This window comes from Lepisma saccharinum, chromosome 8 (assembly GCF_977018435.1).
Source record: "Lepisma saccharinum chromosome 8, izLepSacc3.1, whole genome shotgun sequence".
Taxonomy (NCBI): domain Eukaryota; kingdom Metazoa; phylum Arthropoda; class Insecta; order Zygentoma; family Lepismatidae; genus Lepisma; species Lepisma saccharinum.
Window position 1 is genome coordinate 45,343,200 of NC_139236.1, and position 11,773 is coordinate 45,354,972.

Genomic DNA, 11,773 nt, shown 5'->3' on the forward strand with positions numbered 1-11,773 from the left:
ACATTTCTTTGTTAACTTAACACGCCAGTTTCGTTTGTGAAGATTCCCGTAAGGCACGCCTAGTTGTAATGTCTTCATTTCTGTCCTATACGATCTGATTTAGCTACATTATTAAGTGATGGATATAAGACTAGTTAGTTACACCAATTATCTCCCGTCCCGATTATAGTTTACCAGGGTAATTTATTTCTTTATCTTTAGGTGCACGGTGCGGGTTAATTACTTAGACCCTTCTCTATGATTCTGTGCTCGGGTCTTAATAATTGTCCACCTCGTTTAACAAACGGGGGAAGAAATCAGCTACTGTTGAGAAATCAAATCATTGCTTCTGGGTCATTCCACGTCAAATCATCCAGGCCATGTCACCCACCATCTCCGATTTTGATGAAATTCGGTATACTTATAGAACTTTTGATGCTGATTATAAAAATGACAACTTCGAGTTTGGTCAAGGGTTCAGAAATTACGAGTTTTTAAAAATCTCCGTGTACGCCACATGCGGCTCCACTTTGAATGACACGCATTAGGTTATAAATTATAGTATCTTCTCTCAGGTTTGCCGTAGAAACTTCAAGTTTCTTTTCTTTTGCTCAAGATAGTGTAAGCTTTCATTTAAATAAGGTTTCAGAACAGTGTATCAATAATCATGTATTTTATGTATAGTTTCATGTACTTTTTTAGAAAAATAAATGACTAACTTCAAGAGCGAATTTCGTGCAATGTCCCCTCTTCAATTTCCCCCAAATTTTATATACAGGTAGCTCAGAGTGGGTACTAATGTTTGATGGAAAAATTGGAATGGGCGGTTCAGAGACAGGGTGATAAAAAAATAATTTGCATTAAAAGTTAATCTTATTAAAAATGCTTATGTATTTAGAACAAAGTCTGAAGTACAATATGTTTTGAGATATAATATTCAAAATTTCTGTTCACTATGTGTGAAGGTAAGCATAGGCGTAACCTGGTGGGGGCAAAGGGAATAATTCCCCCCCCCCCAAATTTATAGATTAATTAAAACCTACAAATAATAATTGCAGTGGAACCCAGATTTCAAGTTCCTCGATTTTACATTTTCCTGCATTTTACGTACATTCAATCTTGGTGGTTCCAACATAGCAAATTGCTAAGAAATTTTCCTCGGTTTTACATTCTCGCATTCAAGATTTTTTCAGCTTGGTCCCCTGAACAACGTAAAATCGAGGTTCCACTGTATCTAAGTTAGTTTCAACTGTCTTCAATTTTTAAAAATAATATAATCCTCATCATTAGCATTCCCAAGTTTAGCAAATTTTCTTCGAGAACATTCTTCTTTTTGTGCATTTTATCTCAATATGGATTTTTTTTTTGCTACTCTTCACGGAGATACGTAATGTGAAGTAAGAATAAATAATACACATTTGTGCTGATTGAAGTTTTTCCAAATGGAGCTTTTCTTGCCACATACCACAGAAAATCTCCTTGTGATGGGCTGGTTGGAACACTTAGAAGACTTGTATAGACATCAAAAGTATCAAGTAACAAGTTCAGCAATGAAGTACCAATTCCATAGAAATAGTATTAAGCCCCTATCACACGGAACTGGATTTCTAGTTAGTTGGCGATGAACTAACTTTCTGGGTAGTAATCATGGCCGCCTGGCTGACTGCTTGACTGGTTTTGAGGAATAGGACATGTTCTAATTGCTACTAACTTCTTCGACTAGATTCTGTTGAACAGCCAATCAGAGCAAAGTTTGGCCACGTGAAGATATTCTGTGAGTTTGTAAAGTAGCCTTTTTTTGTCTGTGGCTTCCGAGTGCATACAACACGAAAGGCAAGTTTACAATTGAAAAAGCTAAAATATTCTTCCATACGTGTATAGTAAACGTTGTAAAGTACGTATTTTATCAGCGCCGTTCTTCTCTACCTAAAACCATTTAATGCGATGCGATATTCCTCTCGGTTGGATAGTTATCGTATTTTAAAAGTGTGAAGTGATACGTTGTTTACATCTCGCGCGGCCGCCATTATGGAAACGAAAGACTATCGACAAGTACGGTATAACAAATACCGTGTGAGGCGAAAACTAGCAAATGGGTAGCCAGTCCAGCGTCAACTAGAGCATTCCAAATAGAAATCCAGTTCCGTGTGATAGGGGCTTTAGAGGCATAAATTTCTTATTAATCACGTAAGGTGAAATGACAACAACCCGCAAGTACAATGTGTCAGCGATTGCAAAGTACTATACAACAGCAGAAGGAAGATTAAGTATGCACTGTTTTGACCTTAGGCTACAGGCTATTTACAGTGTTCGGTAAGTTATTTTTACAAGTAACCGAGTTTCAGTTACTCATTTAAAAAGTAACTCAGTTACAGTTACTGGTACTTTGAAAGTAACTGTGAGTTACTTTACAGTTACTGTAAAAGAAACTTACAGTTAAAGATCATTGATTTGTGTAAAAATTACAAATTGCGTTTCTAGTATATAATATGTCTTCATATACTTACATTACTACTGCAAATAAATGATGAAACACAATCAACTTTCCTTGAACAATTTTAATTAAGAAATCATTTGTATGCTGACCACGGTATTTTGAATATGGTGTCATTGATTCCACTTCCACCTATTTCTTTCTCCTCCATTCCAAGTTCAACAAAATCCAAAGATCCACTCCTTCAACGACGACTTTTTCCTAGCTCGACAGTCCACCTAAAACACTGAAGTTTTCACATACAAGTAGATATGAATTGAAGTAAAGCGTGGATGAAGTTAGCATGCAACAAAGCATATAGCTTCCTTGAAAGGCCGGCAATTCCAAGAAAATCCTTTTACGTAGCATCCAGAGAAGGTACAGATATATATTTTTTTACAGTTGGGAACAGAAAATGTGAACGGCACAATTTATAGTGCATGAAATTTTGGCAATGCATAGAATACAATCGAGTAAGTATTTTTCGGTACTATTTTCATGGACGTAACTTGAGAACTATGTTTGGGTTTAGAGAGTCATAATGTTTTCCGTCCCATTAAAATAGTGTCAAAGATTATTTGTTAAATACATTTGAAAAATCACAATAATTACTCTTTTTTTTGTTTGTTTCTCAAGTGCCAGGAGGTTCGCAAAATATATTTAACTTGTAGGTTTTAATTAATCTATAAATTTTGGATAGAGCAAATTATTCCCTTTGCCCCCACCAGGTTACACCTATGCTTACCTTCACACATAGTGAACAGAAATTTTGAATATTATATCTCAAAACATATTGTACTTCAGACTTTGTTCTAAATACATAAGCATTTTTAATAAGATTAACTTTTAATGCAAATTATTTTTTTATCACCCTGTATCTGAACCGCCCATTCCAATTTTTCCATCAAACATTAGTACCTACTCTGAGCTACCTGTATATAAAATTTGGGGGAAATTGAAGAGGGGGCATTGCACGAAATTCGCTCTTGAAGTTAGTCATTTATTTTTCTAAAAAAATACATGGAACTATACATAAAATACATGATTATTGATACACTGTTCTGAAACCTTATTTAAATGAAAGCTTACACTATCCTGAGCAAAAGAAAAGAAACTTGAACTTTCTACGGCAAACCTGAGAGAAGATACTATAATTTATAACCTAATGCGTGTCATTCAAAGTGGAGCCGCATGTGGCGTACACGGAGATTTTTAAAAACTCGTAATTTCTGAACCCCTTGACCAAACTCAAAAAAGTTGTCATTTTTGTAATCAGCATCAAAAGTTCTATAAGTATACCGAATTTCATCAAAACCGGAGATGGTGGGTGACATTTTCACAAAATTCTGGATGATTTGACATGGAATGACCCTTCTTCAAATTATTTTGAAATGTTTCTTAAATAACGAACGCAGTTGCAAAAGCTTGTAATAGCAGTCTGCTCAAAGTTTTCGTCTGCAGTAAGTGTGTACCAAAGTGAGATGTTGGGGCTGCAGCCGAAAATGAATTAAGATGGATTAATTATTTATTTATTGGTCTTTCTCCGTAGACCGTTGTTGAAAGGGCATGGAAAACGTCAATTTCTAGATCGTTACTTCGTTTTCCGTTAGGGTGACCAGAATATTTTGACCCAAAAATAGGGTGACCAGAAGTCTTCTTTTATCCGGACATGTCCTCCTTTTAAGGCGTCTGTCCGGCGTCCGGGCGGATTTTTTAGAAATCGGCAAATATCCTTTTTTTTTGGAAAGAGTATACTGCATCGGCGTGTGCTGCACAGAGAATGTATCCATGCATAAGGGTCATCATTTGTTATTTCACGTCAAAAGCTTGGATGTTTTAGATCGCTTGGAGCGTGTTAAATATTTGAGCAATGTTCGCTGAGCATCTGAGAGCTTATCTACCATCACTTGATCCAAGCATGTCATCAGTATCATAAAAGAGCATACTTACTGTTATACAATCTCTGCATTTCCGTTACGAACGAGTCATTCATACGCTATACCAAGGTTTTAAGGATGGGAGAAACGAATATGGGACAGGGTGTAAAGTAGTCAGTAACTTTCCCCTGCTGATGAAAGAGTACCAGAAATGTTCACGGCAATATAATTATATTTCTTGTCCGAACCTAAACTATATAAAATATTAATTCAGTTTTGGAAATAGGTTAAACGATCCGTAACAGTCAGGATTCTAAATGGAAATTTTATTGATTGATTTGTTTGATTTATTTATTCTACTTCGCGTTTTGTGCCTCTTGGCTAATTTGCGAAGATGGGGATGAGTGATGAAATTGATGAATGAACATTCACAAACAACCAAGCCCGAGCGGGATTCGAATCCGGGACCCTGGCGTCGCAGCGCGATGTGATAAATACCCCCTACACGGAGGTATCCCCCAACCATTCACACTTTTTCTCACTTTTACACATTTCAATTGTTACAGTTTCTCAGTTTCTTATCATCTGTACAAACACAAATACCCATGTCTTACTCGGAACTCGAATCCGGAACCCCTGGCGTTATAGCGCGCTCTACTAACCACTCCGCCACGGAGGTTGACACCACTCGGCCACAGGGTCCGGAAAATGGACATTTTAAAAAGTTACAAATTCTTGGTTTTCTTCATTGTATAAGTGTCTGAAACTTCTTGGAATTTATTAGAAACAATCACTCAATGGGAAATGACGTGTAGAAATCGAGATTTCCGCAGTGTCCGGTAATTTTGAATATTGTCCGTCCCGACATTGGGAATTTTTCCCGTTCCGAACGCAGGGATTTAAAAACATTTCCCATGCCGATCCCGTCCCGACCAAAAAAATTCTGTCCGGCACAGCCTAGGGTTCAAAATGAAAATTTGCACTACCGTTATCATGCTGCTGTCTGTTTTTTTATCTCCGATTACGACAGTGACGAGACGAAACGGGAAGGTTCCAGATATTCATGAAACCGGAACGCCGTTCCGGTCAGCTCTGGTCCATTTTGATCCCTAGGTATTCGCGATTAAAATTACCACCTGAGCGCTAGTGTCGCTTCCAATATGGCCGCTCTACGTAGGATAGATCTTTGTTTACATTCAGTAGTAGTAGTAACAGCAGCGTGTTGTCATTGCTGGTATGGAAGAAACGTTTAAATTACACGTTATATTTAAATATTGCGAATGCGATGTGAATTCCAGGAACTATAACGAAGGTGAAGCTGTGCTGAGAGCGAAGCATTTAATTATGATAATAAAAATAACACAGGAAACGCACACGAAACTAATGTATACGCACTGGTTTTTCAAAGCGGTGCTGTTTCATGTGCACTACACCTCGGTTGTAACTGCCTAACTGGGGCTCTCAGAAATGATTTGAAAATAAAGCAATTCACCTGTATTGCAAAGCTTTGGAGGAAATAAATGAAAACATGTTGTTGCAGTTTTTTTTCCTCAAAGAGTCAGGCTGGTTTAATAACAACACTGGATAATGATAATAATAATAACAACAATTTCATTGAGGCTATTTTCAGTCTTCACTGAAAATTGACATACTGAATGAAACAGCAACATTAGCATGTCAATTATGTTTTTCTGACTTACCTTTATGATTACGGAATTAATTAATTTTCAAACTATTTTTATCTTTGCACTTAATCGACTTGCACCTTGTAATGATCTTCAATTAGGCAAAACGTTAACGAACAAAACAACATTTATTTAAATTATAACTTCATGTTATATAAACTACATGAAAGACATTAAACAAAGACAAAAGACAATCTCTCTCCAACTCGACTTGTTCACAGTCTCTTTTCTACAATCTTTTATCTTTTTCTTAACTTCTATCAATTCTCCCCCTCTAACAAAAAAAAATCATTCATAGGTCTTGTTACCAAAGGTAAGTTGTAGTCTATCCGGCTCCTTCTTGTTTCTAGAAGATCTTCGAAATTCTCTGTTTTCTATGTTCTTCGCTTCCGCAGGTACAACTGCCTCTGGTTCCCCATGTCCTGGTGCTGCCTCTGTATACATTGGAAACGTCCAAAAGTCATCCAACTCCTCTTCTTTCTTCTCAACCTCCAATCTCTGACCTTTACAGTTGTTCTTAAGCTTTCCCACTTGATGTCTGTGCACTCTTTTTGTAAATCCATTTCTAAGTTTCACTTCTAAAAGCCTTGCTCCTACTCTCTTAATCACCTGAGCTTTTATAAACTTAGGCACTAAAGATGGAAATTTTTTTACCCAAACTATCTCTCCTGATCTTGGCATCCAAGATTCTGCCTCATATTTATTATTTTCTACCTTTTCATCTATTTGGCAATTTGGTAAGTTGAATATACTTCTCGGCTGATAACTCATAATTCTTTCTGCTGGTGACATTCCTAATCGTTGCCACTTCGAAAATCTTAGATAGTATAACATACTATCTATAATTTTTGTCCAGTCAATTCTACGTCCCTCATTTCTACTTTGAAAATATTTCTTTCTTAATAAGCCTTTAACTGTCTGCACCCACCTTTCCGCTAAACCATTACTTTCCGGATTCCAAGGCGGTGAATGTAGCAATCTTATTCCATGCTTTTCACAAAATTTCTCAAATTGATTACTCCTGAAAGGCGGTCCATTATCTGACACAATAACAGAAAGATAACCAAATATCTGGAAATTTCTGTTTAAACATTCTATAGTTTCTTCTCCATTTGTCGATCGCACCTGCCATATTTCTGTCCATCTAGAGCAACTATCAATGAATAGCAAAAATTTCCTTCCTCCGTATTCAAAAAAATCAACATGTATTCTCTGAAAAGGAATCTCTGTTTGTTTCCATCCGACATATTTACTGTATTTCTGGATGTATTTCTTTGAAAACTATTGCATTCTACACATTGATTTCCCAACCTGTCAAGATCCTCGTCTATTAAAGGCCACCAGTAGAATTCTCTAGCCATCATCTTCATTTTAGGTGTACCTACATGTTCTGCATGTAACAGCTTCAACACTGTCTCCCTGCATTCTTTAGGAATTATTATACGTCTTCCCCACATAAGGCATCCTTTGTTCATGGTTATTTCATTCTTCCTTCTATAATAATGTAAGATCACAGTATTTTGAAACTCTTTTGGAAGTGAATTAGGCCACCCAACATCAACCCATTGTACAACTTTTTGTAAAATGTCATCTTCTTTCGTCTTCTTTACTATGTTATCTAACAATAGAGGTTCAATTTCAAAGGTGTCAATATAATTTAAAGATTCCTCAGCATCCCCTGTGTCTTCCTCTATTGGCAATCTAGATAAAAAATCTGCTACATCTACACGTTTTGTGTAAACAATTGTGTATGAGTATTGTGATAATAACAAGGCCCATCTCTGCAAACGTGAACATGCTAACGATGGAATTGCTTCTGCCTCGCCAAAAATATATTTTACAGGTAAAGAATCACTATAGACTATGAAATGCTTTCCATAAAGATACTTATGAAATTTCTTAATGCCCGTCACTAAAGCTAACGCTTCCCTTTCAAATTGGCTGTAATTTCTCTCTGAAGGCGCTAGTGTCGCCGAAGTGCAGGCAATTGTTTTCAATTCACCCTCAATCTTATTACCCAACTGAGCCCCAACTCCTACACCACTTCCATCTACAATCAATACAATATCTTGATCTGGATTGTATGGAGTTAATATCTCAGCTTTTCGCAATGCTTCTTTGGATTCAAGAAATTCCGCTTTATGTCGATCTGTCCACGACCACACTGCTCCTTTCTTTAGCAATTCATAAAGATGTGTTATCTTCATAGCGAACTTTGGCATGCTCCTATGATAAAATGAAATCATTACTAAATATGACTTCAATTCTTTAACGTTTGTTGGCTCTGGACAATTCAATATTGCTGTCTTATTCTTGATTAAAGGTTGAAAACCATTACTAGATATCCTGTAGCCTAAATAGTCTACCTCTTTTTTGAAGAACTGGCATTTATCGAGATTAACTTTTATATTGTAATATGTCAATCTATCCAAAACTAGTTTTGTGTTATTGAAACATTCTTCTTCTCCACGGCCTGTTATAATTAAATCATCCAGGTAGCATTTGGCAAATGTATAATCTAACAGTACTTGATCCATTGTTCTTTGGAAAATCTGTGCACTGCAGCTTAAACCCATTGGTAACCTATTATACGTGAACAATCCCCATTTAGTATTGAGAACCAATAACGTTTTAGCACTTTCATCGAGTAATAGTTGAAGATATGCTTTGGTCAGGTCCAATACTACATAGTCTTACCATAAATCAGGCGCGGTTGGCCCTATAGCGCACAGGATCAGTGAACCCCCAGTAATATACGATAATCACCTCGAGAATGAACAATGTCTTTAAATTTTCACATTATTTCGCTAAAAATTCTACACAATAAGTCATGTATTTGTGCCCGTAACACGGCGAACTCTCTTGCTGAGAAGAAGAAACCGCGAATCGGCCGCCCTGATACAGACCCTCAGTTGAACCCCCACAGGACAGCTCGTGCCATTGTGAAAGCTTCGTGCGGGAGCAGAAGCGCGAGGAGGGTATAGGACAAAATACATGGGAGATGAGATTCCAGAACCTATGTCTCTACCCAACGGTCATGCGCAGTTCGTTCTCTCGCAGAAGCCGCGGGACAAGGCTCCTTTCTCGCTGCTTCCTCCCTTCCAGTGTTGCTGCGTGCGGTTCAAGTTTGAAGCGCACACATTACATATTCAATCTTCTCTTGTATCATTTTTGCACCGAACTTCTTGGAATAAATGCAAGATTGTGTCAGAGATGGATGAGTGGAAACAAATAGAAGCTGGAATTAGATGCGATGAATTAAAATAAAGGAGATACATTACCAAAATACCTTGTGCATGCATTCAGAGGTTTTTCCTTAAAGGTGGAAACACTTCGGGTTCGCGAAAGAGAAAGAATGGCGCGAAGACGTGACTCGCTGTCGCTCGGTGTCAAAGTCTCAAGTTTTTTAGTTTTTGAAGTGCTTGGATACTTGTTGGAAAGTATTAAGTGATGCTGCGAGTGAAACGAGGGATGGACTTTACCTAGGTTATGTCATTTGATGCAGTGTAGGCGTTGCTGTCCGCGCAGGTAAGAAATGACCGATAGAAATGCACATAATTAACGTAAACAAACTTCCTTGTCCACTGAAAAAAGCGTGTGTGCTGGTCGACCAGCCCCAAATTTGAACAAACCTGTCGCGTATAAATGAAAGGGTCAGGTTCGATTTCTAGTATGCGCATGCCATTAGTTGCCATTTCCCTTTAACAAATGTAGGACCAGTTCTGATTAGTCAGCATGGACGTCCGGAAGGGGAAAAGGGGGCCGCCCCCCCATGGAAATTGAATGTAAACCAAAAATTATATATTACACGCATATAATTTAATTTCAGTCACAGTAATTTTTGGTAATTATTATAAAAGCGTTGCAGTAACTTCAGACTGAAGGAGTGTTTTTTGCTCCTCGTGGGGAAAAAATATATTACTTGCCCCTACTTGAGGATGTCCATGATATTCCAACAAAACTCAACTTTTTTCATAAAGGCACAATTTATTGTAGTTTCAGCCCTAAATTTATTCGCACACCCCTACAACAAAACCTTATACTCCCAGATAAAAAGAATTCTTGACAAAGCTTTTAAACCCTCCCCCATCCTTTTGTTGGGCGAAGGAAGTATATTTTGCGGAAAGTGAATATATGTCACATCACTTCAGTGAACCCCCGGGTAAATAATGCACGAGCCGCGCCTGCCATAAATACTGTCCCAAAGTTGTAAGTAAATAGACACAAAATGGTGAGAGATATTGTAATATCAGAATAACATGAGATGCATGGATGCATTATGAACCAAAATCACAAATAATTATTCGAAATGGCCACCTTTAGCACTGACACACTTCTGAAGTCTTCGTGGCCACTCATCAATGGAATTACGCAACACATCAAGTGGAAACTCCGCAGCTGCCTTCTGAAGAGACCGACCGCTTTAAACTTTCAATATTGGGATGTCTCTTCTTCCAAGCCATCTCCTGAAGCTTGGACCACAATTTGTAGTCCAAAGGGTATAAGTCCGGACTTGCAGAAGGCCAATCTGAAGTGGAAATGAAGTCTGGAACATTTGCTATGAAGACACGCTCCATTTCTGTGAAAAAGGGGTAAAAACATCAGCCAAAGTGTACCAGCAGACAGTGCTTGAGACACTATGCAAGAATCTTACCGACACCATCTTCCATGGAGAGAACTGGAGCTTCCAGCAGGACTCAGCCCCAGCACACAAAGAACGCACCACCCAGCAGTGGTTGGAGGCAAATGTTCCTGAACTTCGTATGCTTTCTTGAATATTGGAACTGCTCCCTCCTTGATTGGTATTGTAGCTTTAAATTTCTTAATAGGCTCACAAATATTACCAGAAAAAACTTCTTTGTACTTATTTATTAAGTATTCAACTTTCTGATTAGTCAAACTTGGTTGCTTAGATACTGTTAACAAACAACTGTCCCTATAAATCGTTAACTGAAACCAAGATTTCCATTCTGGCCATAATTTATCCAACCAGGTCCTTCCTAAAATAGGTGTTTTCAATTTATTTCGGGAAATGTACAAGGCCATTTTTAATCCTCCATTTTCTAACTGCACATCCAGCATAACTCTCCCTAATATTGGCAGTGGTCTCCCATCTGCATTCCGTAAAGTGAGAACACTCTTTATAACTGGAATGTTCCTAAAATTCGTTGTATGGAATTCCTCATCCCAAACAGATACTGCTGCACCCGTATCCACTTCGAATTGGACCTGTTTGCCATTGCACATCAACCTAACTAAACAATTATCAGCTTCACTTCCAGAACTACTCATTTCAACATCCGATTTTTGTACATATAATTGATTCTTATGTACATTATTCTCATGTGAAAGTTCACTTGAATTATCATTAAGACTCATTAAGTCTAACCTACTTTTCTTATTACCGTACACAGGTTGTTTAACTTCCACATGTACGCCATTTAACAACAAAGGCTTCATAGATGTATCAACATCATGTCTCACCTTAGTTGAAGCTTCGTTCCTAATAACATTGCTATTTTTATTCTTACAGCACTGCTGAAAATGACCTTTTAATCCACATTTAAAACAATGTACATTCCAAGCTGGACATTTGTACTTTTCGTGTATATTATTACACCTTGAACATTTAAAAGCAACTTTCTTACTTTGCTGACTAACTGTTCTATCTTTTTGTAGATGATGTACATTACTGGATACAGTCTTATCTTTTTGATAAAATAACCTTACATCTTGTTCTACCATTTCCATGGTTGATG